Source organism: Ornithorhynchus anatinus, chromosome 14 (assembly GCF_004115215.2).
Source record: "Ornithorhynchus anatinus isolate Pmale09 chromosome 14, mOrnAna1.pri.v4, whole genome shotgun sequence".
Lineage (NCBI taxonomy): Eukaryota > Metazoa > Chordata > Mammalia > Monotremata > Ornithorhynchidae > Ornithorhynchus > Ornithorhynchus anatinus.
Window position 1 is genome coordinate 15,055,873 of NC_041741.1, and position 12,438 is coordinate 15,068,310.

General features: G+C 45.0%; 4 gene segments (V, D, J or C); all 4 read left to right on the forward strand.

Moving 5' to 3' along the window:
- The window catches only part of LOC120638829, a 96,533-nt gene that overhangs the window by 45,664 nt on the left and 38,431 nt on the right, over nucleotides 1–12,438 (forward strand).
- Nucleotides 1–12,438, forward strand: part of LOC114816504 — a 70,686-nt gene that overhangs the window by 44,540 nt on the left and 13,708 nt on the right.
- LOC120638828 overlaps nucleotides 1–12,438 on the forward strand; it is a 140,968-nt gene that overhangs the window by 44,065 nt on the left and 84,465 nt on the right.
- The window catches only part of LOC100076564, a 189,816-nt gene that overhangs the window by 43,600 nt on the left and 133,778 nt on the right, over nucleotides 1–12,438 (forward strand).

The following is a 12,438-nucleotide window of genomic DNA, read 5'->3' on the forward strand; positions in this document are numbered from 1 at the left end:
GTTTAGTGACTTGCCCAGAGACATCTACCTATATCTGAACTCTTTATAGGTCCAGAAGGAGTGGTCTGTTATGAGTTGGGGTAAGGAGTGCATGAACCATTCCAGGATGTCCTTGGGAGCAAAAGGTAGGGGCCATTGTGATCCCCTGCATTCTTGGAATACCTCATAATCCCAAATCAAGGGAATCCTAGATTTGACAGCTCCTTAAATTTAAGATCAATCATATTTCTTGAGCCCTTACCTTGTGCAGAGCACTGTATTAAGTGTTTGGGAGAGTACACTATAACAGAGGTGATAAACATGTTTCCTGCCCACAGTGAGTTTACAGTTTAGAGGGGAGGATAGATATTAATTTAAATGAATTACGGATACATACATAAGTGTTGTGGGGCTGAAGGAGGGGTGAATAAAGCTTGCAAATACAAATGCAAGGGTGACACTGAAGGGAGAGGGAGAAGAGGAAATGAGGGCTCAGTTGCAGAAGGCCTGGCTCTAAAATATCTCCCCTCATCTCTAAATCCCGTTGCTCAATCCCAGTGGAAGGAGAAAGTGAGGTGTCCATCTTCTTAACTCTTAGACTTGCATTGTTACTGCAACGAAAGAGGGGTACTTCAGAAACCCCCAATAGGTTATCTCTGACCCAAGTGTCACAAAGGAGGACTTAAGCTTCAAGGCTGAGAAGCAGCATGACCTAATGAATAGAGCTTGGGCCTGGGAGCCAGAAAGACCTGCATTCTAATCCCAGCTCAATTATTTGCCTGTTGTGTGACCTTGGGTAAGTCACTTAATTTCTCAGTGCCTCAGTTATCTCATCTGTAAAATGGGGATTAAGACTGTGCGCCTCATATGGAATATGGACTATTTCTAACCTGATTAGCCTGTGTCTACCCCAGCTCTTAGTATAATGTGTGACATATTGTAAATGCTTAACAAATACCACAAAAAAGGGTGAGGGGGACTGCAGACTGTGTGGAAAAGAAAGGCAGCAGGTTGAGGGACCAATTTTATCTCCCATAAGTCTGTAGGTCTATAATCCACATAGTTAAATGAAAAGTCAAATCTGCTTTAGTACATTAATGAATTAATGAATTAATGTACACCTTTTTAATCTTGCAGAAGGGTCTCCAGACAAGTTCATCTCCTGACCCTTGCCTTATTTCTCTAGACTGGCTGCTTCTGAATTCTTCTACCCCACACCTCTCCAAGGTCATCCTAGGTGCCTCATGGTTCTAGTCCTGGTCACCTGCTCCACACCCTTATCGAACCACCATACATAATCATGGTATTAAGCGCATACTATGTACCAAGCACTGTACTAAGCAGTGGGGTTAGATACAAGATAATCATATCAGACAAAGGCTCTGTTTCCCATGGAGCTCACAGTCTAAGTAGTGGGGAGAACAGGTATTTAATCCTCAGGTTACAGATGAAGAATCTGAGGTACAGAGAAGTTAAATGACTGGCTCAAAGTCACCCAGCAGGTGAGTGGCAGAGCTGGGATTAGAATCTATGTCCTCTGACTCTGGAGCCCGCTCTCTTTCCACTAGGCCACACCAAATCTTCTTGCCCTCTGCAATGTAGCAACTGAGATCCCAGGAGAACCCAGAAATGGTGGCCCAGGACCTGGAAGCAGCAGCAGTGGCAGCTCAAACTTAGTTGTAGTGGCTGGGTTGGGTCCTTGGTTTTTTCTCAAAAAAACCCAGCCTACTCAACCAAAAGACCGGCAAAGCGAGAAAAAAAGACTTCTACCTGTGTATCTATGGGTATGCACCTCCAAATCACCATTGGTGCTCCCTAAACATTTATTCCCAAAGAGCAAGATGGCCTATTGAAAAAAACCCACCCTGAGATTCAGAGAATCTGAGTTCTAATCCTGGCTCCACCACTTGTCTGCTGGGTGAGTCTGGGTCTACTTGGACGAGTCATTTTACTTCTCTGTGTTTCAATTTCTTCATCTGTAAAATGGAGATTAAATCTTGCTCTGGATCCTACTTAAACTGTGGGACAAGAACTCTGTACAACCCGATTGTTTTGTATCTACCCCACTGCTTAGTACCGGGCTTTGTACATAATGAGTACCATAAATGAGGCATTGAGTCAGGCTCTTCTAGGGCAGGACCTGGAGCAATGCACCAGGAAACATTGCTTCCCTAGTTCAGGGGGCCAGAGAATCTGTATCCCAGACGTGGATGAGAGCCAGCAGCCTCCCTGCACTAGGTTGGTCTTGCTCTAGTGTGTTTCATGCTACATCCTTACCACTTTCTGGATCACCCCATTTCTTTTCTTCTCTTCAACCCCAGCACCTACCTTCCATCCACAACATCAAATGGTTCGACAATACCGACTTCCTCTCTCCTTTTCCCAATTCCAGCAAGCTCCTTTTCTTCCTTGCCTCTAACTCCCCCTCTCCCCACCACAACATTCTCTTCCCTTGCCTCCTTTGCCCAGAGACTCCATTACCTCCTGTCATTTCCACCCCCTCCTGCTCTCTTCCTTTCCTCACCCCAGTTTCTGGGGTGGGGTTGGGACAGGGCTGTGTGGAGGCAGAGGACTGTGTGAGAATCTGCTAAGGGCAAGAATTACATCATTCACCTAGCTTCCTACAATTCATATCGCCCCTCTCCGAAGGCTTGGATTCACTCACTCCCTCCCACTCGTCCCCTCCCACAGAGTTGGAATTGCCCATTACCCTTTAACTCTGCTGTTCAATGTCAGACCCCACACTGTCATCTCTGACTTCTCCAGTACTCTCAGTTCTCTTTACCCACACCCCCTAGTCTCTGTCTGCCATTCTTCCCCATACCACCATGATCTGTTTACCAGTTTGCATCCATGCCCTTCCCTCATACCACCTTCATCTCTGTCTAACACTCTGCCCCCATGCCCACTTTGCTTTTCCCTCTGCTCTATTCCATTTGCCTTTTCCAGCTAATGTCTCTGGTCTCCCACATAAAAGCTCAGCTCACTTCTGGCCTCATTTGCTTTAAATCTTTTAATGACTGAGCAGCTCTGAGGCAGTTCAGCAATTGCAGAAACCCGTCCTCAAGTGGAGAGTGAGCGCCAACCCCAGAGAAGGAGATCTTGGGTATCCAACAGGGCACCCACCCCTAATTCACTAAGCTTAGCATCCCAGAGGGGGGACAATCAATTAATCAATCAATCATATTGATTGAGCGCTTACTGTGTGCCATGAGCCCTTGGAAGAATGCAATATAGCAGAATTGATAAACATGTTCCAAGCCCATGATGAGCTTTAAAACATAAGAAATGCCATCAGGGGGTCAGTCCCAGGGTCTATCCAGTCCAGAATTTGATATCTGATGATGGCACCCAGAGGATTCACCTTTCATATCCTTAATTTTCCTTCAAATATCCTAACTTGGACCACTCAACTTTGCACCTAGGCAAATCCCTAATTTTTTATGGTATTTGTTGAGCACATATTATGTCCCAGGCGACTGTACTAAGGGCTGGGGTTGATACAAGCTAATCAGGTAGGATGGTCCATGTCCCATGTGGGGCTCGCAGTCTTAATGTCCATTTTACAGATGAAGTAACTGGGGCACAGATAAGTTAAATGACTTGTCCAAGGCCACACAAGTGGTAGAGCTGGGATTAGAACCCAGGTGCTCTGACTCCTGGGCCAGTACTCTATCCTTCAGGAAATGCTGCTTCTCATGTTGAACACTCCGATGAAGAATTTCAGAAAATCTGTTCCTTTCCTCCATGTAACTACTGTTACCCAAATGTCTTCTAACATAAAGTTTAAATTTTCTTTTTTGGTTGTGAGGACCTTTAACCCTTTTTCTCTCAAGAATATCTGCTTACTCTCCTAACTCACCATTAGATGGAAACTTGTAAGCTACTAGTTTCTAAATGGAACTCTATTCATCTAGTTCTCTTAGGCTATTGATATTATTATTATTAAAGTCATTCTTAAGCTCTTGCTGTGTGTCAAAAACCTGTGCCAAGAAATGGGGTAGCTACAATACAGTCGGATTAGACATAGTCTCTGTCTCACATGGGGCTCACAGTCTTAAGGGGATGGAAGAGTGAGCAGGGATAAAAATAATAATAACATTATTAATAGTAATATTTGTTAAATGTTTGCTATTTGTCAAGCAGTGTACTAAGCACGGGGTTAGATACAATGCAAAAATAATAACTGTGATATTTGTTAAGCACTTACTATATTAAGCAGGTCACTCATGGGGCTCACAGTCTAAGTAGGAGGGAGGATAGGTACTGTATCTCCATTTTGCCAATGGGGGAACTGAAGCACAGATAAATGAAGTGACGTTCCCTACGTATATGATAGAGCTGGGATTAAAATCTACGTCCTCTGACTACCGGGCCCATTCTCTTTCCACTAGACTGTGCTACTTCCCTTTAATCACATCAGAAACCATTTCCCAAATGGGGCTCACTGGCTAAGAAAGAGGGAGAATAGGTGTTTCACCTCCATTTTACATATGAGGAGACTAGGGAAGCAGAGTGGCCTAGTGAATAGAACCTGGGCCTGGGAATCAAAGGATGTGGGTTCTAATCCAGCTCCACCACTTGTCTGCTATGTGACTTTGGTCAAGACACTTCACTTCTCTGTGCCTCAGTTGCCTCATCTCCAAAACGGGGATTGAGACTGTGAGCGTGGGCAGGGATTGTGTCTCTTTATTGCTGAATTGTACTTTCCAAGCACTTAGTACAGTGCTCTGCATACAGTTAGCACTCAATAAGTAGGATTGAATGAATGAATGAATGAATGAATGAATGAATGAATGTGGGACAGGGACTGTGCCCAACCTGATTATCTTTAATCTACCCCAGTGCTTAGTAAAATGCCTGGCTCATCGTAAATATTCAACAAATACCACAATTAAGTGAAGCAAAGTGACTTGCTGCCCATGGTCATCCAGCAGGCACTTGGGGGATTTGGAATTAGAACCCAGGTCTTCTGACTCCTAAGCCTGTGCTTTTTCAAATAGATCTCACTGCTCTAGGCTGTAATGTTCATGCTCACAGTAGCACTCCCCGCCCCCACTCCATTCAGAGCAAAGCTGTTTTCATGCTTTTCCTCCCCTCCCTGTCCGTTTTCTGCCCTCACCGACATCAAACCCACAGGGTCTTTTTTCAGCTAAGTCATGACTCCGAAAACCAGCCAGGCGTTTCCACTTCACACTCGGCAGACCAACCGTGTCCCTGGTGTTCATTGGAAAGGGTCAGTTCTGGCCGGGAAGGCACCGACTGGTGGCCACATCTGTTTCCAGCTGCAACGATAAACAGGACGCACGCGCTCTCTCTGCCCCTAAATCAAGCGCCTGATGGTGTTGCTTTATAACCACAAGGACCGCATCGTCCAATTTCAAAGCCAGATGTGCCCCTCGTGATCTCACCTCAACTTCTTCCCCATCATCGTGGCTAGGAAACCAGGCTAACGTCCACATTCTTCCGCTCAGAGGGCCCCTTCTGTTCCAAGGTCTGGGGGCTCACACTCTTTCTAGGGGGGTCCCAGGCCCCCAAGAGCACTAAGCTGCAGTTTTGGTCCTTGGGAGCCCACAACCTCCCTGGAGATGTTCCTTGTCTTCCAAGGGTCTTCTTCTTCCAACAGCCACCTGGAGAGGAAGAGTCAGATCCCAGGGGCCCAAAAGCTGGGATAGATGAGGAGAGAGGTAGGAAGAGGGAGGTGTAAGCAGAGGAGCTATTTCTTTGCCCACCAGGTGTCCTCTTGCTTCTGCACATCCAGGCAAGGGCAGAGGGAATGTCAGGGAGAAAAGTTGCCTTCAGAAGGAATCAGAATGGACTTCTTGGCCCACTGCCCCTTTGGACTCCATTCCCCTCACTCCAATCATTCAATCAGTGGTATTTATTGAGTGCTTACTGTGTGCAGAGCACTGTACTAAGCGCTTGGGAGAGTACACTATAACAGAGTTGATAGACACATTCCTGCATACAGTGTATTTTCAGCCTCGAGGAGGAGATACCCTGCTAGATCAGTGTGCTGCTGCAGCCTCCCCATCCTGGAGTCCTGGACTCTCTTTAGGTCAAATCCAAGGACCTGAAGTGCAGTTCACTTTGGGGGAATGCAGCCTCAGGGTGAAGCCCTGTTACTCAAGAAGCATGGACTAGTATAAAGAGCATGAGCCTGGGAGGCAGAAGGACCTGGGTTCTAATCCCCAATCTGCCACTTGTCTGCTGGGTAACCTTGGGCAATTCACTTTATTTCTCTGTGCCTCAGTTACTTTACCTGTAAAATGGTGATTAATACTGAGTTTCATGGTCACCCAACAGGCATATGGGAGATTCGGGATTAGAATCCAGGTCTACCGACTCCTAGGCCTGCGCTTTTCCCTGTAGGCCAGACTGCTTTAGTCTATAGCGCTCATGCTCAAGGTGGTTCTCCCCACCCCTACTGCTTTGGACTCCTGTGTCCAACCTGATTTGCTTGTATCTACCCCAATGCTTAGTTCAGTGCCTGGTGCATAGTAAGCTTTTAGAGAAGCAGATGGTTTAGTAGACAGAGTATGGGTCTGGGAATCAGAAGGACTTGCGTTCTAATTCCAGCTCCTCCACTTATCCACTGTGTTACTTTGGACAAGCCACTTCACTTCTCTGTGCCTCAGTTGACTCATCTGTAAAATGGGAATGAAGACTGTGAGCCTCATGTGGGACAGAGACTGTGTCCAAATCGAATTACTCATATACACCCAAATGCTTTGTACAGTGCCTGGCTCATACTAAGCACTTAAATATCACAATTATCATCATTATTATAATTATTATTATTGTTATTATTAATAACACATACCATGAAAAAGAGTCTGGTCCACGGGAATCTCTGGAGAACCTCCACTGAGAGACAAACAGGATCCTAGTTGCCTGTCCAGGGCCAGCATCCTCAGGGGTCTCAGCTGTAGTAATAATAATAATAATTGTGATATTCATTAAGCATTTGCTATGTGCCAAGCACTGTTCTAAGCACTGGGGTAGATATAAGGTAATCAGATTGGGCACAATCCCACATGGAATTTACAGTCTTGTTCCTCATTTTACAGATGAGATAACCGAGACACAGAGAAGTTAAGTGAATTGTCCAAGGTCACATAGCAGTCATGTGGCAGAGCCGCCATTAGAACCCACCTCCTCTGACTCCTAGGCCCATGCTTTTTCCACTAGGCCATACTGCTTTCTTTAGAGGCCAATCTGGGTATCACCAATCTGTCAGTTGGTCAGTCGGTCATTCATATTTCATATTCATTCATATTCAATCATACTTACTGGGTGTTTACTGTGTGCAGAGCATTCTACTAAGCTCTTGGGAGAGTACAGCACAACAGTAAAAAGACACATTCCCTGCTCACAACAAGCTTGCAGTCTAGATGGAGAGGCAGACAGTATAAATAAATAATTACACCGCCTCCCTTCCTTTCCAGACACCTGGGAGTCTCTCCCCTCTCAGCTGTAGATGTAGGGGATCTGTACTACTGCATTGTACCCTGCCAAGAGCTTAGTACAGTGTTCTGCACACAGTAGGTGCTCAATAAATACCACTGATTGATTGATTAGCAACTGTTATGAAGAAATGGGGAGAGGAAATCCAAAGATGACTGCCTTGGTGGGCACAATCATGATATGATAACAAGAAAATTGGCTGAAAATGGAGAGTTGATATAGATTTATGCAAACTGTTCGCAAATCCATATGTGGTTCTAACTCTTTCCTGTAACTGAATAAGACCCTGTAGTGGCCTGCTATCAAAAGTTTTCTTTAGCCAGGTCCACAGTCCCATTTCCCATGGACATCCCAGGCTTTTTTCACTCTTCTGTCTACAGACCCCGGGCTCTGAAAATCCTTTTCTGTATATCTGGACAAGGGATCAGCCTCAGATGCTGTTGGCAGGAAGGCTGCCACAGTGTTCATTGAGAGGAGCCCCCTCAGCCGTGGGAGGACTGGATTTCTTTTAATGGTATATGTTAAGCACTTACTATGCTCCAGACACTGTACTAGCACTGAGGTACTAGGGTACTAACACTGGAGTCCATCTCCCACATGGAGCTCACAGTCCTAATCTCCATGAGGCAGAGAAGCAAAGTGACTTGTCCAAGGTCACACAGCCGACAAGCGGCAGAGCCAGGATTAGAACCCAAGTCCTCTGACTTCCAGGTCTGGGTTCTTTCCATTAGGCCTTGCTGCAGGCCACCTGGAGTGGTGGCATGTCACCATGGAGAAAATCACCCAGAAAGACGATCTCCTATTGAGCTGTTGTCCCATTCTGTATTAGCTCATCAGGAAGTTTGTACAGGGGTGGGGTGATGGGCATGTAAACACAGCACTTGCTTCTGGATTATATCCACCAGTCAACCACCAGGCCCAGGCCAACCTGGGAATATGTAGAAATCAACCTGGACCCACGTGATTCGGGATCGCCTGGGCTGAGATTGATTTTAGGCTTCGAGAAAAAAGGTTTTTTGGTTTTCCAGCTACTGCTCCTGGGATGTCAGCTGGACCGAACTTTTGATTGATTGACTATGGAAGCAGTATGGCCATCTGCAAACAGCATGGGCCTCGGAATCAGGGGGCCTGAGTTCCAATCCCAGCTCCGCCACTTGGACAAGTCACTTAACTTCTCCGTGTGCCTCAGTTACCTCATCTGTGAAGCAAGGATTAAATCCTTCTTCTATCCGACTTAGACTGTGAGCCCCATGTGGGACAAGGACTGTGTCCATGCTGATTATCTTCTATCTACCCCAGCTGTTAGTATTTTTTTTTTTTTTTGGTATTTGTTAAGCGCTTACTATGTGCCGAGCACTGTTCTAAGCGCTGGGGTAGACATAGGGGAATCAGGTTGTCCCACATGGGGCTCACAGTCTTAATCCCCATTTTACAGATGAGGGAACTGAGGCACAGAGAAGTTAAGTGACTTGCCCACAGTCACACAGCCGACAAGTGGCAGAGCTGGGATTCGAACTCACGAGCTCTGACTCCAAAGCCCGTGCTCTTTCCACTGAGCCACGCTGCTTCTGGTAAGCCATTTATGAGTACCATAAAAAAATGTGGATGTGGATGGGAGAGACCAGATCATTAAGAGCAACAACAGCATTTAGTAAGCTCCATCTTATATCAATGTACTGGATGCCTACTGTGTGTAGAGCATTAGACCAAGTGCTTCTGAATGTGTAATAGAAGCAGAAGACACCTGGTACCTGCCTTCAAGGAGTTTACAATCTTATCAGGAAGATAATCATAGAAAATGCCAAATAATCCATAAGCAAAAGATTAAGGACATAGAAATAAATGGTGAAAAAGAAAGAGGAACTTGATAATGGACAACTAAATAAAATGTGTGACTTAGTGGAAAGACCACAGGCCTGGGAGTGAAAGGACCTGGGTTCTAAACCCAGATCCACCACTTACTTGATGTGTGACCTTGGGTGAATCACTTCACTTACTTTTGCCTCAGTTAGCTCAACTGTGGACTTAGTGGAAAGACCACAGGCCTGGGAGTGAAAGGACCTGGGTTCTAAACCCAGATCCACCACTTACTTGATGTGTGACCTTGGGTGAATCACTTCACTTACTTTTGCCTCAGTTAGCTCAACTGTAAAATGTGGACTAGATCCTACTCCCTTCTACTTAGACTGTAAGCCCCATGTGAGAGAGGTATTGTGTCCTTCATGATTACCTTGTAGCTACACCACCGCTTAATTCAGTGTTTGGTACTTAAGTACCATGTTTTAAAAATCCCTTTAATGCGGAGGATGATGATTTAAAATGTTTGTTGATGTGAAAGAAAAACTGGGTAGTCATTGATGGAGTTTGAGAAGGGAGATGATATGTTCCAAATGACAATTTAAGATAGTACTTTCAGGAGAGACTGAAGAGAGCAAAAGCCTGAGACAGAAAAAGTAGAAAATAATCCTGCCAGGAAGTGACCAAGGTTTGAACCACAATGGCATTCATAAGAGTGGAGAGGGAGGGGTGGATCAAAGAAATACCTCTGATATTTGAAGAAAACCTGGCAGAAAAGAAAGAGTGTGAGCGAGGAATCAAAGACCTCCCAAAAATGGATTATAATCCATCCCTCTAGATCATATCATTACTGAGAGAAGAAGTTGTCTCTACGGGTTACTCTCTGTACCTTACATTACCATTCCAGCTGTCTGTATAAGGTTGGCACCAGGATACAGAGCTGTGCACATAGTGGGATCCCAGTGCAATATCCTATACACAGTAGGATTCTGGTTCAGGTGCCTGGAACGGTGCCCACTAAATACACTTAGTAAATGTTGATGAAATAACCTCAAGGGGTGTCACATTTCTCCAATCAATCCATCAATCAATCAATAGCCCCAATTATGAGCCGAACTAAGATCTTGGGAGAATACAACAAATGAAAAAAAAGACATGCTCCATGATTTAGTGGAGTTACAGTCTAGCTAAGCACAGTGCTTTGTATAGAGTATGAGAAGCAGCCTGGTGTAGTGGATAAGCAAGGGCCTGGGAGTCTGCTGGTCATGGGTTCTAGTCCTGGCTCCACCACTTGTCATCTGTGTGACCTTGGGCAAGTCACTTCACTTCTCTGGGACTCAGTTACCTCATCTGTAAAATGGGGATTGAGATTGTGAGCCCCACATGAGTGAGAGATTGTGTCCAACCCAATTTGTTTGGATCCAACCCAGCACTTTGTATAGGCACACAGTAAGCTCTTAACAAATGCCACAGTTGTTATTATTTTAGTACATTCCTAAAAATAATAATAATAATGTAACAGGCAGGCCCAAATTATTTACAAATAGCACCAGTTATGAGGAAGAAATCTACCCGAGCTTTTAGTACACTGCCTGGCACATAGTAAGCACTTAACACATACCTTTTTTTCCAAAAAAAGGGTACATCTGCTAGTGACAAGAGTGAGGAAAGATGAAATAAATGAATAAATAGATAGCATTCTTAGCAGACCTAGTTTGCAGCAAACACAGATAGCTGCTAAGAGTAGCTGCTAGATTGAAGCAAAATGGGAAATAATTTATCTGGGAAGATTTTCTGGAGGAGTGGGATTTCAGGAGGTCTTAGAAAATGGGGAGGCTCTTGGTCTGGTGGACTTGAAGTTGTAGGGCACATGAAGTGAGCAAGGGGTCCACTATACTGTGAGGTCCTGGAGGGCAGGGACCATGCCTACTAACTCCATTGTACTCTCTCAAATACTTAGTACAGAGCTCTGCACGCAGTTAGTGCTCAGTAAATATCATTGATTGGTTGACTGGAAGCTAGACAGACAGGACCAAGATATAACTAGAAGATTAGCTTGGCAAAAAGTGTGATGAAGGGTAAGAAATGCCTTTTGGCTCAGTGTAAGGGGACATGAGTAGCCATTAGGGATTTTTGAGTAGTGGAGAGGTGGGTATTGAACAACATTTTAGGAAAACCAATAAAGCAGCAATAAGTCAATCAGTGGTACTTACTGAGTGCTTACTGTATGTAGAACACTGTACTAAGCATTTAAAGAGTATGATAGAGTGAGTAGAAACAATCTCTACCCTCAAGGAGCTTAGTCTGTACTGCAGTTGCATGTGGTAAACTGTAGACCCTCTAAACTGCAAGTTCACCGTGGGCAGGGAACATGTCTACCAACCCTCCCAAGCACTTAGTACAGACCTCTGTAAACAGTAAGTGCTCAATAAATACCATTGATCGAATGATGTGGTAAAAACTGGAAGGGATGGAAGGTGGGAGGCCAGTATGGAGTTTGATCCAGTGATCCGTTCATGATGTGATGAGAACTTTGACCAGGATGATGGCCCTCTGTGGGGAGAGAAAGTGGCAGATCAGGGAAAGGCTGTGGACAAGGAACCAGAAGCATTGTTATAATAATAATTGTAGTATTTGTTAAGCACTTATAATGTGCCAGGCACTGCTCTAAGAGCTGAAGTGGATACAAGTTAATTGAGTTGGACACAATCCTCATCCCACATGGGGCTCACAGACTTCATCCCCACTTTACAGATGAGGTAACTGAAACATAAAGAAGCTAAGTGACTTGCCCAAGGTCACACAGCAAACAAGTGGCAGAACTGGGATTGGCACACAGGTCCTTCTGACCTTCAGGCCCGTGCTTTAACCACTAGGCCATGCTGCTTCTCTGTTTGATTATCTCTCTTATCTATCTCTGATTCAGTGATAGACTGAATGTGCCAGTGAAAATACAATAAGTAGTCATAGAATAAGTAGTCACTGATGACTCTAAGGCTGTGACAGGGAAGGTGGTAGTGCTGCCAGTAGTGGTAAAGTTAAGTGAAAGGGTGGATTTAGGAGAGAACTTTAGCTTTAGATATGATACATTTGAGGTCTGTAAGCTCACTGTACAAAGAACACAGAAGGGAGAGCAAACCATGGAAAAGAGGGCTTCATTGAGGAAGGCCTCTTAGAGGGGATTGAAAGAGGGAG